The sequence below is a fragment of the Lissotriton vulgaris genome, chromosome 7 (assembly GCF_964263255.1).
Source record: "Lissotriton vulgaris chromosome 7, aLisVul1.2, whole genome shotgun sequence".
In the NCBI taxonomy this organism is placed as follows: domain Eukaryota; kingdom Metazoa; phylum Chordata; class Amphibia; order Caudata; family Salamandridae; genus Lissotriton; species Lissotriton vulgaris.
This window is the reverse complement of record NC_141695.1, coordinates 638,938,260-638,961,288: the sequence shown is the minus strand read 5'-3', so window position 1 is coordinate 638,961,288 and position 23,029 is coordinate 638,938,260.

Sequence of the window (23,029 nt, the reverse complement as noted above, 5' to 3'; positions counted from 1 at the left end):
ATTAAACTTTCTAACATTTCAGTGTCAGATATTTCAAAATTGAATATAGGGTGTAACATGTCCTCATTTTGAAGCAGGTTATCCACTGCTTCAACACATTGTAGTAGTTCCTGGTCTCTACTTTGATCCATAAAATCATCAATTTTTTCTTGGCTGCTCTCCTCCAGTACAATTGTAAATTTTACTTGTTGTTCGCCTTCCATTTTGCCTGAAATTATGATTAAAAATATATATATTAGTAGAGATAGGGCACTGTTGGGATTAAATTTAGATAGGCAGTTTTTATCAGTGAATTTTTCTTTTGGCAGTGTATAGTATCAGAGTGGAAATAGGACTATAAAAAAGTGTATGTGATTTAACCAAGACAAGCCTAATTCCATTCATAACTATAACAGAGAAGTCTATCTAAATCCATAATTACTACAGAGGGATAGTGTATATCTATCAGAAAAAGTCTACCATATCAAGTTATAGTGCACAATGTACTTCAGTTTTAAAAATAACAACTTACCTTCAGAAACAAGTTGAAGTGTTAGGTAACTATTGAAATGTGATGTACAACAAGAAGTAGTAGTCAAAATGGCTGTGTTTTCTTCTCTTCCTTTATATATATTCAGGTATATAACCAATCAAATATCAGGTAATAAAAGTAGAAAATGAAAGTAACATTTTCATTGGTTGTCAATTCCAACACTTCAGATGTGTTTTGTGAAGTAATTTACCTCAAGGTATTTAGAGAGGTCTACAGGCTTAATGGCTAAATGGAATTTCAATTAAGCATGAGCGAATTTTGCGGATCTCGCGTTCGCGAATTTTGCGGATTTGCGGATTCGCAATCCGCAAAATCCGCGAATTCCCGCGAATTTGCGGATTTTTTTTTTTTGTGTTCGCCCGTGTTTCTGCCAGTTCGCGAGGGTTTTGTACACTTTCGCAAATTGCGAACTTACCTGTCGGGTCGCAAGTTTCGCGAACTTGTTGTTTCTACGTGTCCAGCCTGTTTGGGACACTCTTCTTCATCACTGCCACTCTCTGTCACCACTGCCACTCTCTGACTACTCATGCCACCCTCTGGCCCACCCATGGCACCCTCTGTTTCATCACCACACCCTCTGGTTGTCCAGTGTACATTATTTTCGGCAAAGCAAAGCACACCTTCCCTGCCTCAAGTGACCTGAATTAATTTGGGGCTGATTAATGTGTCACAGAATATTTTTTTAGCTGGCACCTGCTTCCTTAGTGCGCCCTGATTAGTGATCTTTTGCACTTGCTAAGTGCTTTCATTGTTGCAAAATTAGTTACAACACCTGCCCTGCCCCAACTGACAATAATGAATTAGGGGCTGATTAATGGATTTTAACTTCCAGCCTGGCTCCTGCTTGTCTCCCTTAGCTGTAATTCAGGACCTTTGTGGCATATGTGTAACTATTCTGAGGTTCAGAGCAGGGTCACATAATAGTTTCAACTGGCAACTGAACTCTGGAGGGGCCCCTCAGGAAGCACTACAGGAAATGGCTACTAATGATGAGCCTGAACTTTTGAACCTGGTAAGTAGTTACTTTCAGTTTTGCTAAAATCGTATTTCTGCAATTTTGCACTTATTCGCGGGGCGCGAACTCACGCGAACTCACGCGAACAGTGCGAGCAGTGCGAGCAAAATCCGCTGCTCGCGGATTTGTGGATTTTGCGGGAGATTTGCAAATCTCGCGGATTGCGGATTTCCCGAAAATCCGCAAAATCCGCGAGCGGAACGGATTTTCCGCCCATGCCTAATTTCAATCAAATTTGTGAAAATGAAAGGGATTGTTATGTAGTATAAGCTAATCTATATTTGGTGAGAGTGTCTCCAGTCGTTTTTCTGTGAATTACTTTCCCACCTTTTTTTTGGACCGCTTCCCGGGAAGCGGTCCGGTCCGCGAACTAGGAGCGTAACGGGAGTCCACCATTTTGTGTTTCGGTCGAATTAAGATATAAAATGGAGGGTAAATAATGTTCAGAAAGGGTAGAAGGGGACACGGTACAAGTATTTTGACCCCCTAGGTTTTCTGAGGGTGGCTGAGGAGGACCATATGTGCGGAGAAAAAACATTTTTTAAAAAATTTTGCGCGGTTAGCTTCCAGTTCGCGTACCGGGTAGCGCTCTTTGAGCGTAGTTTGTTGAAAATTACAGAAAAAAGTTAGAGAAAAATAATAATTGTGAGTGATCAGATGAAGGGTAGCTCTGAGAAGAGCTTTTGGGTACATTTAGGTACTTATAAGTAGGTACCAATGCACAGTCTTAAATTCAGAATGAAAATTCTGTTGCCCTCATCTGAGAAGTGAACTCCATCTCCTCTGTAGATATCGCAAGTTATTGTTGTACAAGGAGCCCATTCCATGGTCTCTCATGTAAGCTGAAACAGATTTGTTTACATGCTTCCTCGCTTTCTCAATTTGTGGACAAAATTGGTTGGACCACCTCCATTTCTGTCTTTGGCATATATTGGAATATACCAAGGCAGTTTGAGGAAACAGTGCCATTAATTGCTCAAAGGTGTCCTTTAAAAGCATTTCCAGACCTACCCCAGTCAAAGTGCCCAAATCATTACCGCCACAGTGCACTATTAACAGGTCAGGTTTTGGCAAATGCATAAAGGTTTTCACCAATGGTATCAATTGGTGACATTTTAATCCTCTTTGGCCCAACCACTTAATTTCCACATCTTGTAAATTGAGGTTGTGTAAATTTCTGTTCTCAGCATACCTTTGAGCCCAGTGGATGTAGCTATGTCCAACAATCCAGACCTTAAACATGGTGGAAGAAGGTTGGGCTGCAGTCAGATGAAGTGTGGTAATGAAAGGGCAGTTGAAACAGTAGGAGTTTGTAAAGAAAAAAAAACTGTGGATTTCCAATGCTAATGATTCATTAGCAGTGATTGGTGCATTTCCATTTCTGAAAACAGAAAGTTAGGGTGCATGGATGTGTTCTTTGAAAGATGTAATTTGAATGGTCAAGGAAGAAACATTTAATGAAAGATTGCACTGGATACGCAGGTGCACTGAGAGTTCAGAGTTCAATTGAAACATTGTTGTGTGAATTTGCAAACATGAGAGGTCTTCCAGGAGGTGGTTGCTATGGAAAAAAGGCAGAGAGGGCAGAGGGGGGAAGGGTTTTGATTTGAAAAAAGTGAGGGAAGAGTTATGATTGGCTAATATGAGAGATATGTGAAATGAATATCTGTATTTCTGTGCTTTCAATAGCTGCAGCCTCTGGAGTGCATCCTTTTTCTTCTGCTGAAGACAATTTGGTGTATTTCTGAGACTGTTTTCAAAACTCAAAAAGTATTTGCTAAGGTGAGAAAAGATTTATTTATTTTAGATAGAGAATAGTATGATTTAAGGAGAAAATGATGAAGAAAGCTGTGTTTTTAAAATGTGGCTTTGTCTCTAGTGATATAGAAATAGATTTTGTTACTTTGAGAAATTGTAATTGCATATTCGGTGTAGCATTCTGGCATGCAGTAACACAAGTTATTGTTGTACATGAAGCCCATTCCATGGTCTCTTATGTAAGCTGAAACAGATATGTTGTTTTTAAAAACGATTTTTGAAATCAATTACATTTCTGGATATGTACTGCTAGAGCTTCATAGGTTGTTTTGGGTCATATTTATAAGGCATTTGAGTGTCTTTGATGTTATTTTTTCCTTTTTAAATGGAAAGCATTCCTCATGGGGCAAGTGTCTTGTAAATACGCTCCCACCTGTGCTTGGCAAATTTAGATTTTGATTATGGGAGTTACATAGCCATGTTAATAATGTCCAAAAAATGGTGCTAGGGCATTCCAGAAAACGCTTTCATGTGTCTCAAGGACATTTTCAGTCATTTCCTCTTGAATGCAGGTATACAATTGATTTATATGCTGTGTTTAAAAACGATTCTTTTCTATGATGTTATTTTTCCTTTTTAAATGGAAAGTGTTCTTCATGGTGCACGTTTCTTGTAAATACGCTCCCACTTGCGGTTGGCAAATTTAGATTTTGATTATGGGAGTTACATAGCCATGTTAATAATGTCAAAAAAATGGTGCTAGGGCATTCCAGAAAACGCTTTCATGTGTCTCAAGGACATTTTCAGTCATTTCCTCTTGAATGCAGGTATACAATTGATTTATATGCTGTGTTTAAAAACGATTATTTGAAATCAATTACATTTCTGGATATGTACTGCTAGAGCTTCATAGGTTGTTTTGGGTCATATTTATAAGGCATATGAGTGTCTATGATGTTATTTTTCCTTTTTAAATGGAAAGCGTTCTTCATGGTGCAAGTTTCTTGTAAATACGCTCCCACCTGTGCTTGGCAAATTTAGATTTTGATTATGGGAGTTACATAGCCATGTTAATAATGTCCAAAAAATGGTGCTAGGGCATTCCAGAAAACGCTTTCATGTGTCTCAAGGACATTTTCAGTCATTTCCTCTTGAATGCAGGTATACAATTGATTTATATGCTGTGTTTAAAAACGATTTTTTGAAATCAATTACATTTCTGGATATGTACTGCTAGAGCTTCATAGGTTGTTTTGGGTCATATTTATAAGGCATATGAGTGTCTATGATGTTATTTTTCCTTTTTAAATGGAAAGCGTTCTTCATGGTGCAAGTTTCTTGTAAATACGTTCCCACCTGTGCTTGGCAAATTTAGATTTTGATTATGGGAGTTACATAGACATGTTAATAATGTTCCAAAAATGGTGTAAGGGCATAATCAAAATCTAAATTTGCCAACTGCAGGTGGGAGCGTATTTACAAGAAACTTGCACCATGAAGAACGCTTTCCATTTAAAAAGGAAAAATAACCTCATAGACACTCATATGCTTTATAAATATGACCCCAAAACAACCTATGAAGCTCTAGCAGTACATATCCAGAAATGTAATTGATTTCAAATAATCGTTTTTAAACACAGCATATAAATCAATTGTATACCTGGTTTCAAGAGGAAATGACTGAAAATGTCCTTGAGACACATGAAAGCGTTTTCTGGAATGCCCTAGCACCATTTTTTGGACATTATTAACATGGCTATGTAACTCCCATAATCAAAATCTAAATTTGCCAAACGCAAGTGGGAGCGTATTTACAAGAAACTTGCACCATGAAGAACGCTTTCCATTTAAAAAGGAAAAATAACATCATAGACACTCATATGCCTTATAAATATTACCCAAAACAACCTATGAAGCTCTAGCAGGACATATCCAGAAATGTAATTGATTTCAAAAAATCGTTTTTAAACACAGCATATAAATCAATTGTATACCTGCATTCAAGAGGAAATGACTGAAAATGTCCTTGAGACACATGAAAGCGTTTTTTGGAATGCCCTAGCACCATTTTTTTGACATTATTAACATGGCTATGTAACTCCCATAATCAAAATCTAAATTTGCCAAGCGCAAGTGGGAGCGTATTTACAAGAAACTTGCACCATGAAGAACGCTTTCCATTTAAAAAGGAAAAATAACATCATACACACTCATATGCCTTATAAATATGACCCAAAACAACCTATGAAGCTTTAGCAGTACATATCCAGAAATGTCATTGATTTCAAATAATGACTTACTTCATTGGTAGGCCTTCACATGTATTATCTCCTTTGTTTTCTTTAGTGAAAATCTTATCTGCAACCATGTGTTGGCCTCACCTCAAATAAACAAAACAGGCGATGGACCGAATGTGGAACAATGACACACATTCACCCCAGTCCAAAGATCTGGGTCTAAACAAACCTTTAGATAGGCCACACCTTATCGTCATCCTGAATTAATCATTTAAAATATTAGGGAGAGATTTATGATTGTTGTATGCCTGTTTTGTACCACTGTGTGTCATTTTTGTGATGCAGTGCTGGTGCAAAAGATTTGCTATGTTAAATATTAAGTAGGGCATTAAGTTTTTGATGACTGTTATTCATTTACTGTTTGGTAATAGTGGTTAATAACATTTTTTATTATATTTTTCCACAGATTCAACTGCAGATCTTTTCATATTTTGAAAAATGCCTACGAAAAATAGAATTAGAAAGGCTAGAAAACGTCAAAGACAGCAGGATGATCTTTTATTGCAGCAGTCCTCTTCCCCAAATACTCATCAAAACACCAAGAAAGCTCCGGGTAAGAGCACAAAATCATTCTTAAGAAATATTTTTAGTAAAAAAAGTATTTATCGCAAAAATGTTTCAGTTCAGAAAAAGAAAAGCAATTTAAATGGAAAGGAAAGACCCATCAAAAATGTTACTGGTAGAGGAAGAGATAACTCTGTGCATGATAGTAGAAGGAAACAACAGTTTAGGGACATTCGAAAACGAATGTTCCGTAACAGGATAATAGTTAATTTATTAAAAAATATTAAGAAAGGCCAACAGAAAGTGGCATTTTATAAGAAGAAGAAAAATGTAGAGAAAATTATTGATCATGCTTTTGAAATTAAGCGAAAGTTGTTTATTTTGATAATCAATAGAATTAGGAAACTAAGCAAGGTAATTTCTGATTTCAAAACAAAAAGTAGATGGAAGAGAGTAGTAAATCGTAGTAACGTTTGTGAAGTTTTTTCCGGAGAATGGATGCATAGTTCAAGTTGTGAGGCATTTTTTAATGAGGAGAGTTATTTTCAGGATAATGATTTGGTGTTTGCAGTTGACACCAGTGGTCGAGCTTATGAAGTGAAGGATGGTTGTCCAGTTGAAAAAGAAAAACTTGTGACAACAGAGACAGAAGAGGCGCTAAGTGATGAGGTTTTAGGAAGACGTCCTAAGGGTCCTGTGTACATTTGGAAGTGTAGTTCTATTTGCAGTGTGCGACAGGTTTCCATCAATTTGCTTTGTGATTTTATACGGACATTTAATAAGAAAAGTTTGAAGCAGAAAATGAAGTTGTTGCAAGATTTAGATCCTTGCAGAGTGAGACAAATGACAGGTTTGCGTGGTCATTCACTGGCTTGTCTTTCCAGGAGAGTATGCCAGAGTGTTTTTCATCATTTCAGGATGCTAGCAGTGCATCATAATACAGTGAGAAAATTAGTGAGAATGTTGTATTATGCTAAGAGTCCAGCAATTATGCTTAAACAATTATGTGCTGCTCTTTTGCATGGTTCTGAAATAGATGTGAAGAATATTTGTGAAGAAATTGAGTTTTGTTACTTTGGTAGTAAAGATGAGAATGTTGAAATTGACCCTGAAGTAGAGGGTAATGTTGAAGATAATGTACAGGTTTCCAGTACAGATAATTTTCAGAAGGAAATTGCCACGTTTCAGATGAAATCAAGTGAGAGGCCTAATTTCACTTGTGTATGTTGTCGACGCACTTATTATAAGAATCAGACTAATGTAGTGGATTTATATGCAAAAAGTGAAAGGGAAAATAATAGTGAATGGAAGGATTTTGCCACATACTTGATGGTAGAAAATTATTTTGATTTGGGATCGGATCAACGTGTGTGTACTTATTGTTGTAATAAATTAAACCAAAACCAGATGCCTGCTAGGGCAGTTCATAATAATCTGGAATTGGTTGAGATTCCTTCTGAATTGAAGGATTTAAATACTTATGAATCTATTTTGATTCAAAGTATCCATCCCTTTCAGGCTATTGTAAGAATGGAGCCAAAGACAGGGAAGTTGCCTCCAGCAGATTTACAGAGAGGATTAAAGGGAAGAGTTGTTTATTTGCCTCTAGATTTGAACAAAAACATTAACACAATTGGAGTAGAAAAAGTGGAAGAGGAACCTCTGGTTATCTTGGTTAATGGGGTTCCGACAAAGAATAAGAAAATATGGCAAGATTTAGTGGATGTTAGGAAAGTCAAAAAGGCAACAGTGTATTTGAAGAAAAATAATAAGTACTATAAGAATGTATATGTTGCAGAAGAGGAAGTAAGTGATGAAGAGGATAGCGATTTGTGTGCTGGCCAAATTGAGAAAGTAGAGGCCTCTAAAAGTGAAGAAATATATGAACATTATAGTGTTCATCCTTTGCATTCCAAGGAAGTCATGGGGAATGCTATTGAGTTGTTTCAAATGAAACAAGCCAAAGGGAGTCCCATTAGTGTTTGGGAGGAAAGTTTGGAAGCTCGGTGTTTCCCACAGCTATTTCCCACAGGTCGAGGAGGAAGATATGATGAGCGATCTCATCAAATTCCTGCGTCTGAATACCGAACTTTATGATTGTATGCAGAAGATCCTAGGTTTCGTCAATGCATTCCCTATTTGTTTCATCTCCTGTTTGAAAGCGATCTGTCTGGACTGTCATATGCAGTGAACCACATCTTAAAAAGTGGTATACAGATGCGAAATATCTCGGCAAGGGACTTTATGCATAAAGTCAATGTCCAAGACAGTATTTTGGATTCTCACTTAATTAATCTCATGGCGTGTCAGCGTGGTACTGATGAGTACTGGTACCGTCGTCATGGTGATTTAAAATGTATGCTGAGGAACTTAGGAACTCCGACATGGTTCCTCACTCTGAGCTGTGCCGAGTATGGCTGGGAAGACTTACTTGAATTTCTACGAGAGGCAAATGGAAATATTGAAAACATTGAATTCAAGACACCTGGAGAACTGTGTTCTTTGGATCCAGTGAATGTATGCAGGTACTTCAATCATAGATTTGAAGCTATGATGTCTTTCATCACAAATAAGAAGAATCCACCTCTTGGAGAGGTGTTGGATTTCTTCTGGAGAAAGGAGTACCAAGCATATGTTGTTGTGGATCAAGGATGCACCTAAATTTGGAACAGATCCGGATGACTTAGTGATGAATTTCATAGAACAGTATTCTACGTGTGCTGTTCCAAACGCAACGGAGAAGAAAAGCCTAAGAGAACAAGTTCTACGTTTCCAAAGCCATCGTTGTGGAAAGTACTGTCGTCGTAAATTCAGAAACAAGGACAAGTTCTACACCAAATGTCGTTTCAACTTTCCACGACCGGTGATTTCTAAAGGAAGAGTGAACAGTTTGATGTCTTCACTGCGACATAATGTGACGAGGAAATCACCCAAAAATACATACAATTTGAAAAGGAACGAAGAGTCCAAGTACATCAACGACTACAACCCAGTGATTTTGTCCATGTGGAATGCTAACATGGATATACAGTTTGTGGCTGACAACTGTATGGCTGTGGCTCGGTATGTGACATCTTACATCACCAAAAAAGAAAAGACAGAACTGAAGGATATGTGGGAGGACATTTCCCATGAAAAGAGCCTCAGCAAGAAGTTGTACAGTTTCAGTCTGAAGATGTTGTCGCATCGAGAAATCGGAGCTTACGAATGTTCGGATCGATTGTCTTCAGCAAGTCTCTATGCCAAATCCAGGAGTATTGTTTGGGCGAGTCTTGGTCTTGCTGCAACGCGAAATCGAGTTCTTAAACCTGTCCGGGAAATTGAATATTTGGCAGAAAAGGAACCAAACAGTACCGACATTTTGAAGACCAACATGTTGGATACATATTATCCAAATCGAAGCAGTCACCTTGAGAATGTTTGTCTATATGAGGTTCTACAAAATTATATATTCAAGAGGAACATCAAAGAAGATATTGAGAAAGGAGTGTATGCTGTAATTGGAAGTGAGGGATGCCTGGTCAAGCAAAGAAAATGCCAATTAGTAAACCATCGAAAATTGAGTGGCGAATCTCCAGAAAAAAAGGAGTTTTTCTGTTTAGCACTTTTGCAACTTTTCAAGCCTTGGCATGCAGAAGAGGAACTGCTTGGAGATTTCCTCTGTTACGAAGACTCTTTCACTGCTGCTAAGGAGACCATAGAATGTCCTGCTTTTCCCAAATATCAAGAAATGCTAACTTTGGAAATTGAGCAGGAAGCAACGATTGCAGCCGAGATTGCCAGAGACAGTTCTCAGGACAGTCAGAGTTCTGTTTCATTGAGTCAAGATCCACTTGGAGGACCTATTATCGAAAATGAAGCTGCCACTGCTATGAATGAAGTGGAAAGAGCCATGGCACATGCTCAGGAGGATTCAGTTAACTTAGAAGACTTGGAAAAACAACTCAACGTTGAGCAGAGGAAAATATATGATGAAGTTACCAAGCAAATTGAGCATGGATTAAGTCATGAGAAGAAAAAGTGCTCATGTACATAGTTGAAGCCTGTCCGACTGTACGTGAGTGGAGAAGCAGGAACTGGAAAAAGTTTCCTCATTAAAGCAATTTCTTGTTATTTGCAGGAAAGGACTGAGTCATCGCTGTCTTGTGTTGTCACCGCTCCTACTGGACTTGCAGCACATAACATTAAAGGTATTACTTTGCATCGTCTACTGATGCTGCCGGTGGAGCATGACAACAAATTACAATACCACAAGTTATCTGGGGATGCTTGCTGTGAAGTTTCAAGAGTCTTGAGGAAAATGAAACTACTTATCATTGACGAAGTAAGCATGGTTTCCAATGTCATGCTTGCCTTTGTGCATTTGAGAATGCAAGAAGTACTTAAAACTGAATATGATGTGTTATTTGGTGGCAAACACATCATTGTTTTCGGAGATCTTCTGCAGCTGACACCAGTAAAAAGACAACCTGTGTTCAAAATACTCACGCATGAAGATACCAGGAAGTGCCTAGGGAGCATTGGCAACGTCAATATATGGTTAAACTTCAATTATGCTGAACTGCATGAAAATATGCGTCAGGCAAAAGATGAAGATTACAAGAATATTCTACAAGATATTAGAATTGGAAAAGTGACCGAGCATGGAAAAGAAGCTTTAAATGCACGATTACTTTCAAATTTATATCCCGAACAAGAGATTGTGGCTGCGAATATTTTTCAGAAAATTACTGAGAAAAAATCCGGAATATGTTTGATGCCAACTCTTGCAGAATGTGCCATCTTCAACAACAAAATGTTGAATTTAGAAAAGCAAGAGATTGTGAAACTTGAAGCTATTGACAAAATAGAGCATATGGGATCAACAATTATTTTGTCAGAGAATTTGAAATCAAAATTGGATTAATTAGAGAAGACTATATCTAAAACAGCGGGTTTTGTAAAGACTTTGAATGTGTGTTTAAATTGCCGAATTATTTTGAGAAGGAATTTACATGTTGAAAGAGGTCTGGTAAATGGATCAATGGGTAATGTTGTTGATTTTGAGAAATACAGAAAGAGAGATGGAATAGAATTTTTAAAAATTAAATTTGATGGCATTGAGGAAGTACAGCTAATTGGTCGTTGTTCTGCTAGGTTTTTGCTTGTTAAAGACTTATATGTTTGCCGTAAACAGTTTCCTGTTTGCTTGGCATATGCGGTGACAATCCATAAATCGCAAGGTTTAAGTGTAGATAGTGCATTGGTGAATATTGGCAGTTCTGTGTTCAAGGAGGGTATGGCATATGTGGCATTGTCACGAGTTAGAACTTTATCGGGATTGTACTTGATTGACTGTGATGTCACAAACATTTGTGCGGATCTAGATTGTGTTAAGGAATACAATAGGTTAAGAAGAGAGTATGCGCCACATTTGCCTCAATATCCTTTGTTTGAGAAACGTGTGGTAGGCCGGAAACGTAGAAATATCAGTAATAGTAGGGAGATTGTAGCAAAAAGACCAAAAGTCAATGAACCGAAAATTGTTAGCAGAAAGAAAGTGGATTCTGTTGAAGATGTTGTTGGTTTTCAATTTGAAAACAGTTCTGGTGTCAACTGCTATGCAAATGTAGTGGTTAATGTTCTCTTTTCACTAGAGAGTTTAAAAGAACAGATTCTGTTGAATTCAGAACAAATTTTATGCTGTTTGTTGAATTCTGTTTTTGAGAAATGTAGCACTGATCGAACAAAAGTAGAAAATGTGTCTGAAGTTCGTTATCTGTTAGATGAATGTTCAGGTCAAACAGACTTCTCTGAAAATAATCAGCAAGATTGTCAGGAGTTTTTAATGTATATGCTTAATGTATTGCAAGATGAGGGTGTAGATGTAGATCACCTGTTTGGGCTTTCTTATCAATGGCAGCATGACTGCGAGAACTGTATGGTATCAAGTACTACTAGTGTAGACTCAGAAAGATTTATATATTTAACTTTGCCAGACAGTAAATCAGTCTCCTTTAATAAGCTAGTAAATGCAGCGGATCACAACATGGAGTGTAGCCAATGTAAATCTGAAATGATGTCAACATTATTTATACGTAGATATGGCCAGTATGTCATTTTAATGATCCAACGATGTAGGCCTGATGGATCAAAATTGTCAACTTTAATAAAAGATTTTGTGGCTTCTCAGCTGTCAATATCAGGAAGGACTTTTGTAACTGTAGCAATTATCTATCACGATGGTCCTTCAACAACATCAGGACATTATACAGCTTATTTAAAGTCTCGAAACGGCTGGTCATTCTGCAATGATTCTGTTGTAACTTTCAAAAAAAAATTGCCGTTTGACCTTAAAAATTCTTACCTGGTGTTTTTAAAACCAAAATTTTAAAGAAAGAATCTCGGGATTTCCTGTGAGGAATTGCAAAAGGTTCATCAAGTAGAGGGAATGTAAGTCTGCAATGCTGTCTAGATTATTGGTCCAAAACTTTTAATTATAATGTCAATTTAAATATCCAACTATATAAACCTGATGCAAAGAAGTCTGCTTCATAGTAAGCAGAATCAGTTTCATAGGAAAAGGAGAACATGAGTGACAAAGAAGGGTAAGATATTAGTAGTCCAGGATTGTGAAAATAATCTTAAATGTTTTCTTTTTGAAAGTTGCGAAAATAGAAAATGACGGGATTTGATTGGAAGAATTACAAGAGTTGTGAATCGCTGCAACATGATTTGGCCTAGTGGAAACATGTGGTAGAATGTGAGAAGTCTTTTCTTGTATGTAACATATTTTTCAAAACGATGGAGGTTTTCTTTCAGAAAGTGGCGGGCTGAAGATATTTATAGCACAACAGAGTGGACGCTGTTCATAGGAGATCCTTCGACGTCATTGAAAGTAAGTTAATTTTAAGGAATTTTGAATTCAGATTTCTTAGGTTGTATGGGATTTTTAAACACAATCATTTTGATTGTGGTTTTTTTTCCCCGCTGTTACAAGATGAATACCTTCAAGTCACTGATTTAAGTGAAATTTGATACATTCTGAGAACAGCAAAAATAAACCATTTAACATGTATAATTAATGTTCTGCTTTTTGTACTTATGATATACATTTAGAAATGTGAGGTAGATATGGAGAAACTGAGGCTTCTGTAAGTGTCAAAGTTAATGCTTACAGTGCTGCATTTCTGGGTACTGTTTTTTTTTTGAAAACTGAATAGACCTCACCTTAAAGAAACCTCTTGTAAAGACATATCTGTTTCTACTTGAACCTTTTCCCTTGTCTTTTCAAATTTTTAAATACATGTTTTAATATTTTTGAAATGTTTCTTCTCTCTTTTACAGATTGAAAGTATGACAGTTAACAAGAATTATAAGGTAAATGTTTTCTACTCTTTTAACCCGCAATCCACTGCTGATGATGTCACTGACTATGTCATGAATGATGTAATAAGTGGACATGACTTACTTCATTGGTAGGCCTTCACATGTATTAATGCATACACTGCTGCACTTCTGCGTACTGTTTCATATGCTGAACTACATCTGCACTATGAGATACCTAAGCTAAGGCAACACAGGTGATGTGATTGTGAAATGAGGAAAAGAAACTCCACGTTTTTCAATTACATTACTTGTGTTTTCTAAGTTTACGAATGACATTGTGCAGATGAATTTTAGGTCTGTCTATGGACACAGAAGAGGTCTGGCCGTTGTTCAAGAGTGAAGTGGATATGTTTTACTTCAATGATAGGCCTTCACTTATATTATCTCCTCTATATTCTTCAACAAGTATAAATTTGATATGCAACCCTGAGTAGGCCTCACCTTAAACAAACTTTTGGAGAGAACACACCTTATCGTCATCCTGAATCAATCATTTAATCTATCACATTTAACATCTATTAGTTCTACTGCTTCATTTCTTTAATCCTTACTTTCCTGCGTTTGCTACTTCTCTCATTCCTTTCTCTATTACTTAATTATTCTACTACTTCCAGTATTTTTCTCAGTCCCTCTCTTTTCATACTTCTTCATTATTATTCACTCATTCTGTCTCTATTAATGTTACTGTTTCTGAATGATCTCAAAAATTTATTAAAACAAGAACAGTAAGTATAAGGGTAGGAAACAGACAGTTATGTTACAAGAAAGACAGCTATAGGAAGTAAACAAAAGATACTGTTACTCGCAATCCACTGCTGATGATGTCACTGACCATGTCAAGAATGATGTAATATGTGACATGATCAGAAGTGGATTGCGGGTAACAGTATCTTTTGTTTACTTCCTATAGCTGTCTTTCTTGTAACATAACTGTCTGTTTCCTACATAACAATTATATCCTTTTACTTCTCTTCTTAGGTAAATAAATCTATTAAACACCATTTCTGGTTTAAACCCTATAGCTGTCTTTCTTTTTACATCACTCTCTGTTTTCTTCTCTTGTAATTACTCCTTTATTTTTATTTTTTTTTAAATTTGGGGTTAGCTCCCGGTTCGCGTACCGGAGAGCTAACCGGAAAGCAAACTAAAAAAAAACAGGTTGCCAGAGTGTTACACTTTCTAGCAATTTTTGTAAAAAGGGGAGGTAGTTCTGAAAAGAACTTTTTTTTTTTTTCTTTTATTTATTTTTTTACTTTTTTGAACATTATTTCATTTTTTTGTATTTTTTGAACACTTTTTTTTTTTTTTTTTTGTTTTTTTAAAGGGAAAGAACAGAAAGAGGCATTGAAAATGGCTCAACAGGAGCAAAAAAAAAATTTAAAACTTCTTGCGTTTGGAACATTGGTGTTTCTCGAAAGCCAGATTAATCAATTTCACACTCATGTTAGCGCATGAAATTAGTGTTCCACAATACAAGCATGTCAGCTTCAGATGCACAACATTTTTTTGTATGTTGGGAACTGTTTCGTTCGCCTCTGCCACTGACAGAGACAGATCAGAAGATGTTGAAGGCACCGAAGTTGGGGGGTTTTGTTGCAGTTCACGCATCTCTCCACGACTGTAGTTCATTGGATGCCACCTCTGCATATGTCGGTGCATTGTGTGATTTCCAAAGCTGTATTTTTTATTTGTTCCTCTGGATAATTTTTCTTTGCAGATAAGGCACGTAGCATATCGTGCATTGACTTTTTTTTCTCCAGAAGGAATGCTAAAAAATTGCCATATAAAGCTTTCTTTCCGATGAAATACCCGGGGTAACTCTTGGACAAATTGTGGTCCCTCTTCTTCCTCTCCGTCTTCTTCTTCCTCTTCCTCCTCTATGTTTCCAATAAATTGTGGAGGGGGTCCTCTCTTCCTATTAGGAGATGGGGGTGGTGGTGGTGGGGGTGCAGAAGCTGAAGCTACTATTGAAGCCATCACAGAAAATTTTCAGGTCTTCCTTTCTCAAAGTTGAAAGTCAGAGTGAGAAAAAAGGTGGGGGCTTTCATCATTTGGGAAAAGAAATAGTTCTAAACCAATGAAAAGTGTTATTTTTAGGTCATATGACCTAGTCTTACATCATTAGGAAACCAAAAGTGAAATGAACCAATGAAAAGTTTTATAAACAAGTCACATGACCTGTTCCGCTCACGTTACGCGGAGCGCGCCGCGCCGCGGATCGCTTCCGGTTCGCGGCCCGGAGCACTTCCGGGAGCGCTAACGCGGCGCGTCATAAGATGCATTACGCGACAACGTGATACGTCGCGCTTCCGCGACGCGTCACGATGTTGATTTCTAACGCGGCAGTTGCGCTAAAGGAACGTTTACCGGTTAGCGGACCGGGTCGCGGCATCAAATTGAGCTAACGGAAAGCTTCCCGGTTCGTGGACTGGGAGCGAAACATACATTTTTTTTTTTAAAAATGGATAAAAAACATGTAAAATATATTTTTGGATTTAAAGAAGAATACATTTTACAGCTACAGATATTAGCTTTTAAAAAAACACTGAAATTCACTGAAAAAACCATAGGTTATAGACCATATATAGTTAGGAATTAGCATTTACAAAACCTTGAAAAATTCACTGAAAAAACCATAGGTTATAGACCATATATAGTTAGGGATTAGCATTTACAAAACCTTATTTTACTCGCACAAAACCATTGAAATTCCATATATAGTTAGTTGCACTAACTATATATCGCGCACCCGCAATCCACTGCTGATGATGTCATATATTACATCATTCATGACATGGTCAGTGACATCACTGATGACATCACTGATGACATCTCAAATGACATCACTGATGACATCACTGATGACAACATCCAGTGACTGTATGTTTCTGTAAAGTTAAAATATGTCTTACATATTGAAGAATGAGTGGATGTATAAGTGTCTGGATGAAGGATTTAGTAGGTGCATGACTGACTGTATGAGTGAGTGATTAAATGTGTCTCACTGAGTGCATGGGTTAGTGACTAAACTGTCTTAATTTGTGCATCATTATGTCTGTTGTTCTGTAAACTGTTGCATGTGTTGATAAGTAGCTATATGAGTAACTATATGGGTTATTGATTGGTTGCCCAAGTATTTGTATGGGAGACTGAGTGTGTGTGTGGGTGGCTGGGAGGTGTATGACTCTGTGCATAGATGAGTGAGCAGTTGATTCACTAGATGTATGGGTTCAAAAGTGCATGTGGAAACAGCTGTATGGGCGGTTGACTGTGTGCATGAGTGTATTAGTGAGTGAATGGATATCTCAGTGCTACATGTCAAAGTAAGTACATATGTAAAACACAGTACATGTGAGAGTTGACATATATAAATAACTGTGCATAAGAGCCAGTGAATGTGTCAGTGGCTGTATGGATCATTGTGAACTTGTATCAGGGATTGTATAAGAGAGTAAATATGTGTTAGTATATGTTTGAATAAGTAAGGTGTGTATAACTGTATAGTTCAGGAAATGGAGGTGTGATTGATTCTTTGCATGATTGACTAGGTGTGTGAGTAACTCCATGGTTGAGTGACAGTCTGTGAGTGTCTGTTTACACTGAGTGTATCTAAGGTTATATTAGAGTCTGGAGAGGTTCATCGTATTATCACATGAATGATGTCATCAGTGATGTGATCAGTAATGTCAAATGAGATGTCATCAGTGATGTCATCGGTGATGTCATTTGAGATGTCATCAGTGATGTCATCAGTAATGTCAAATGAGATGTCATCAGTGATGTCATCAGTGATGTCATTTGAGATGTCATCAGTGATGTCATCAGTGATGTCACTGACCATGTCATGAATGATGTAATATATGACATCATCAGCAGTGGATTGCGGGTGCGCGATATATAGTTAGTGCAACTAACTATATATGGAATTTCAATGGTTTTGTGCGAGTAAAATAAGGTTTTGTAAATGCTAATCCCTAACTATATATGGTCTATAACCTATGGTTTTTTCGGTGAATTTTTCAAGGTTTTGTAAATGCTAATTCCTAACTATATATGGTCTATAACCTATGGTTTTTTCAGTGAATATATATATATATATATATATATATATATATATATATATATAAATAAATACACATATATATATATATATATATATATATATACACGCACATATATATATATATTTATATATATATAGTAGATCTATATAGAGAGAGATATATATCTATATATATAATCCATTGCCTACTTATAAACTAACAAAACAGGCTTGACAGAGCAGGGGATCCGTTTTCACAAAATGTTTATTTACGTGACCATCACATTATGCATTTCTCCCATTTTCCCAGCCTTGCTCATACAATGAGCTCCATTTTGATGCCATCATTTATAATATAACGTATTCCTCAGCTCAGAACAGAAAAAACACTTAATATATCATATCACAGTGACACTCTGTCTCTTTTTTTCATAATAAACCTTACATGCACAATAGGCATCGATTGAATACAGTCCGTGATTGAATTGTATTTTCATTGCACAATAATGAAATAATTGCAAACAAATATATAGTGCAGAATTAAAAATTAAATAGTTAATAAAATTATAAATATAATGAGTGGTATTGGAAATAAATGCAATTAAAAATAAAAACGAAATAAAAAATACTTGAAAAATGTAAATTCATCATTGTCACCTGACGGAATCACATTTGTGAATATGAATACTTTCTATGTTATGCATTGTTCCAAAAGTGATTTGAATACATCCTGCAAAATAACCCGCATCATATATGAAGCCCAAGTGGGCTTTGTCTAATGGTAATCATCTGATATTCAAATGAAGTTATTGGACACCAATTCCCATTTCTTTCTTGTGTGAAACCATTATGGTTCTAAAACAGAGCGCTACACCCCATTACAAATATACAGTTGTTTCTTATCCAAACGGACTATAATCCTTCAATTTTGGTATACAAATATGTTACAAAACATCCTACACAAATGGGCAATCACTTAATTACATGCATATTTGATCAAACAGAGATATAAGTAGGCATGTTGGACACATTAAAATCTACAAAACTAAAATTACAAAATTCAAATGGCAATCAAGTCCTATTATATCACTCAACAGTTAAAAGAGCAGGGGAAATACACTTAAAGATGCACATATAGCTCTTCTTAAGTGTTCAAACCTATAGGTGTTTGGCTGTTCAAGTTAAGTATGTGTCTTGATTCTAGCCTCCTTAATCGCTGTTCCCTGTTGCCACCCCTAATGTTGCCAGACACTGATTCAATTGCAAAGTAGCTGGGATCAGGATCATTACTATTGTGCACCTCTTCAAAGTGTCTTTGCATGGGGTAGCTGTGGTCCTTGTTTTTATCGGCGTTTCATGCTGAAGGATCCTTTTGTGTACTTTCAAAATTGTACTTCATAATGACAGGCTTTGTATTTAAGACACTTTATGAAGCCGGTGTTGCCAATTAACCAACTTTCTGATGTTTTTATCTCAGGGTTGCTCACTATTACTTTCTATCGCATGGACCTAGCCCTTCTAAAGGTCATCTGAGGTATGTTGTGCATTGTATGTTTAATAATAATACATTTTCAATGAGTTGCTAATGTTTGGTTAGTATCTTCTAAAACCTTTGATGTTCTACACAGTACCCTGTGATCATCCCTATTTCATGTTATATCTAGTGTGCTTTCTTGGTGAACAACAGTCTCATGCTGCATAGTGTTGTATTTGTGTCTAGCTGTATTTACAAAATCCTGACTGTAATCTCTTTCTATAAAATTGTTTGCCACTTCATCCTGTGATACCACCAGATGTTGCTGGTCACTACAGCTGCAATGCATGCTCAGGCTTTTCTGCATAAGGGATGCTGCATCTTAGTTTTTGGGGGTGAAAGCTTTGAGTGTGTAGTATAGTGTTTCCAGCAGTGGACTTCCCATATGGTCTTGTGCAGATCTTGCTATCTTTACAAATAAGGCTATATGTAAGAAGTGAACTTCTTGTTTGCTGACAATGCTAGTTAATTGTCAGTTTAGGTTGTTATTATTTAACCTCTCTGTGAAGAGCCTAGTGGAGGTTTCAGTTCCTCTCCAAAAGATGAATACACTATCAATGTAATGGGTCCAAAGGACCACATTCTTTGACCAGTCTACATCAATTAAGCAAAGCAGGTGCCCATACTGTGCCTCTAATCTGCCTCTAAACCTGTTTGTCCTAAACAGGAAAAAATTGTTGTGTAGGCACCAGTGTATCCTGGAGACAAGCATTTGTGTATGTTCATAAAGACATAAGTCTAGCACCAAGGAAATATTCTATGGCTCTTAAACCATCTTCGTGGGAGATGCTTGTGTCGAGAAATGTCACATCCATTGTTATTATTGAATAGTTCTCCTCACAGGCCACATCATAGATTCTACGTCAGAAGTCCCCAGTACCCTGAATATATGAGTACAGATAGAGAAGACGATCTTGCAGAAGAAATCTATGTACCTGGGCGTACTTAAAAATAAGCACCCAATGGCTCAAATATTTGGCCTACTCTGGGTAACAGGTTTTGTGCACCTTTGGTCTAAGATACCAAATGGGTAAAGTAGGGAAAATGTTCTTCAAAAACCGGTATTCTTCCTGTGTGAGCAGACTTACACCACACCTTGTGACAATTCATCATGATACGCAACCCAAACTGAACAATATCAAATCTTAACATTTTACAGTAGCAGTCCGTGTCATTGAGCTGCATCAAGGTCACTGCTTAATACATTGGCAGAGGCCACAGGACAATGTTCCTTCCTTTGTCAGACTGTTTAATAGCCACATCCTTTCTGTGTTTTAATTTGTCCATTAGCTTGTGGTACTTGAATTGATAATTACCAACAGTGCCTTTCTTTGTCTCATTGGCAATGATTTGTAAATTCTTCAGATCATGCGACACAAACACTGAGAAGATGTCAATGGAATCCCTTGGCAATATTGGTACAAAGGATGATGATGGTTTAAAGGGCGTTGGTATGCTGTCATATACTTCCTGTCCCCGACTATTAATCAATTATTGTTCTTATAATGCTTCATGCACTTCAGCGACTTCTCTTTCCAATTTATCCAGTTCCACCATCACTTTTATATCAGATACTTGGAGGATGGTATCACCCCTCTGTAGGTTGCCTTCATTGACCCAGTTGTCTGGCCATTTGCTGAAGTGATATTATCGTATTTCACCTTCCTGACCTACTTGACTAGGTCAATTCTCATTTGGCCATACACAAATTTTGCAGGTGCACTGTATAAAATACTGATTGTTAGAAATGTGGGTCTCATCTAACTCATCTAACCTGAACAAGCTGACCCACTCTAAATCAATATTTCATAACACAAAATCTGCTCTCCTGAAGTTTGATAGAATCCTAGAAAACAACATCCGGGGCTCACGATGGGAATCCCTTTGGGACAACCGTAACATTATGTACAAGGGTAAACCCATGCACAACGAGACATGGATCAAAAAAGGCATACTGTTCCCACACCAGCTGTACGCGGGGGCATACCCTATTCCCTTCAGTGACCTACAAATCAAATACGATCTTGCACCAATTGAATTCTATACCTTCCTAAACGTAAAAACGGCTTTGTCCAAAACCAAACTTTCCCCGTCACCACCCTCACTCCCACCATACCTTGCCAGGCTAAACAGACTAGGACACCAGGTTTCCTTTCTCTATAGACTCAGCCGTCCCCAACAACCTGGCCTTACTGCCCCAAATACACAATTCTGGAACAACCTTTCTTCCAGGCCAATCACAGACTCAGATTGGACCAACGCATGGATATCTTGCACGAGACACAAAATCAGCCCTACACTATCACAGACAAAATACTGGCTCTTACATAAGGCCTTCTGGACCCCAGCGCGATTATTTGCACACAACCTCACCCCAGATGCCTTTTGCTGGAATTGCAAACGCGCTGAGGGTGACTTGTCACACATCATCCTAGAATGCGACTGCGTGGCGCAATTTTGGGGGAAGATATTCGACTTGATCTCAAAACTATTCCACATATCACCGGTAAAAGAGCTCCCTTACCTAGTTTTCGGGTTCACCCAGGACCCATCCCTTGATGCAGATGATAGAGCATTACTTGACCTCCTCCTCTCGGCGGCGGTTAAGACAGTCCTCAGTAACTGGAAGGATACCAGCAAGGCCAACTACGCAGGGTGGTTGAATTGGATAATCAGCTTACGTGGAGCAGACAATATTACACTCCTTCAGACACCGTGGCGCCCTCCCACGAGAAAACTATGGTCGACTCTTGATAACTACTTTACGTCACATAAACCACCTTAGATTGTCCCACACACCGTCCACGACCCACCAACATATGCTCCCCGACTGCCTTCATTGCACTATTGACTACCGTAGAAAATTGTCCTTAATGAATGAGTGAACTGCTGTTGAAATACAATGTCTGTTGCTAGATTGTTATTGGGTATGAGATACGTGCTATACTGTTCTAGGCTAGTTGCCAGCCATGTACTTTTGTACTGACATTTACTGTGATATATTGTAGCGTACAATACTTCTGATTCATAAATTTATGACCCATGTTATGCTAATGGATTTGCTTTTTATTGTCTATGCTGAAACAACCAATAAAAAAAAACTTTTGAAATTAAAAAAAAAGAAATGTGGGTCTCTAGTTGGCAATGTTTTGCACCTTTGTCTAAGTAGGGACCTTCCTTCAAGTCAGGATTAGGGAGTTACACTCCAAAAATAAACCCTGCTCACCCTCCCTTGGTAGCTTGGCACGAGCAGTCAGGTTTATCTCAGAGGCAGTGTGTTAAGCATTTCCACATAACCAACAGTAATACAGTGAAAACACTACAAAAGACACCACACCAGTTTAGAAAAATATCCAATATTTTTATATATCCAAAACAAGACCAAAACGATAAGAATCCAACAGAAATATCCCCCAAAACACAGTTCTTCCGGGTCAGTAGTTCCGTTCAAGGCTACTGCGATGCTGAAAACAACAGAGTGTAACAGTTCCAGTTGACTGTGTTGGTACGGGCCAGCTAAAAGCGTTGACAGAGTCATGAACAGTTCCTTTCTCATTGTGGCTGATACGTTTGTGCGAGTCGGTTGGGGCAACCATCGTGGTTGTATTGCAAAATGGCAGCGGTGTAGGATGCAGTGCCCTCACAACATGGTGCAGGTAGCAGCTCGGTGATGATCGTCCAGACGGTGTCAGTGAAACCAAGGCTTGCGGATTGGGGTTAGGCGGTACTAGATGTGGTGCTGGCAGGTTTCGGTGCAAGAGGCAGAGTCGGTTAGCGGGAGATGGTGCCGGTTGGCCCAGACTGCTGAGTGGGACGAGGCAGTACATTGTGAAACTTACAAGCCGTGCACCCAGCCACAATGTGGTCACAGGAGTGGAAGTCAGCAGGCAGCGATGGCGTCAGTGAGACCAGGGCAGAAAAGTAAAGCGAGGTGGTGCGGGCGAACGGTGCACACAGTTCACGGTGCAAGCAGCAGCTC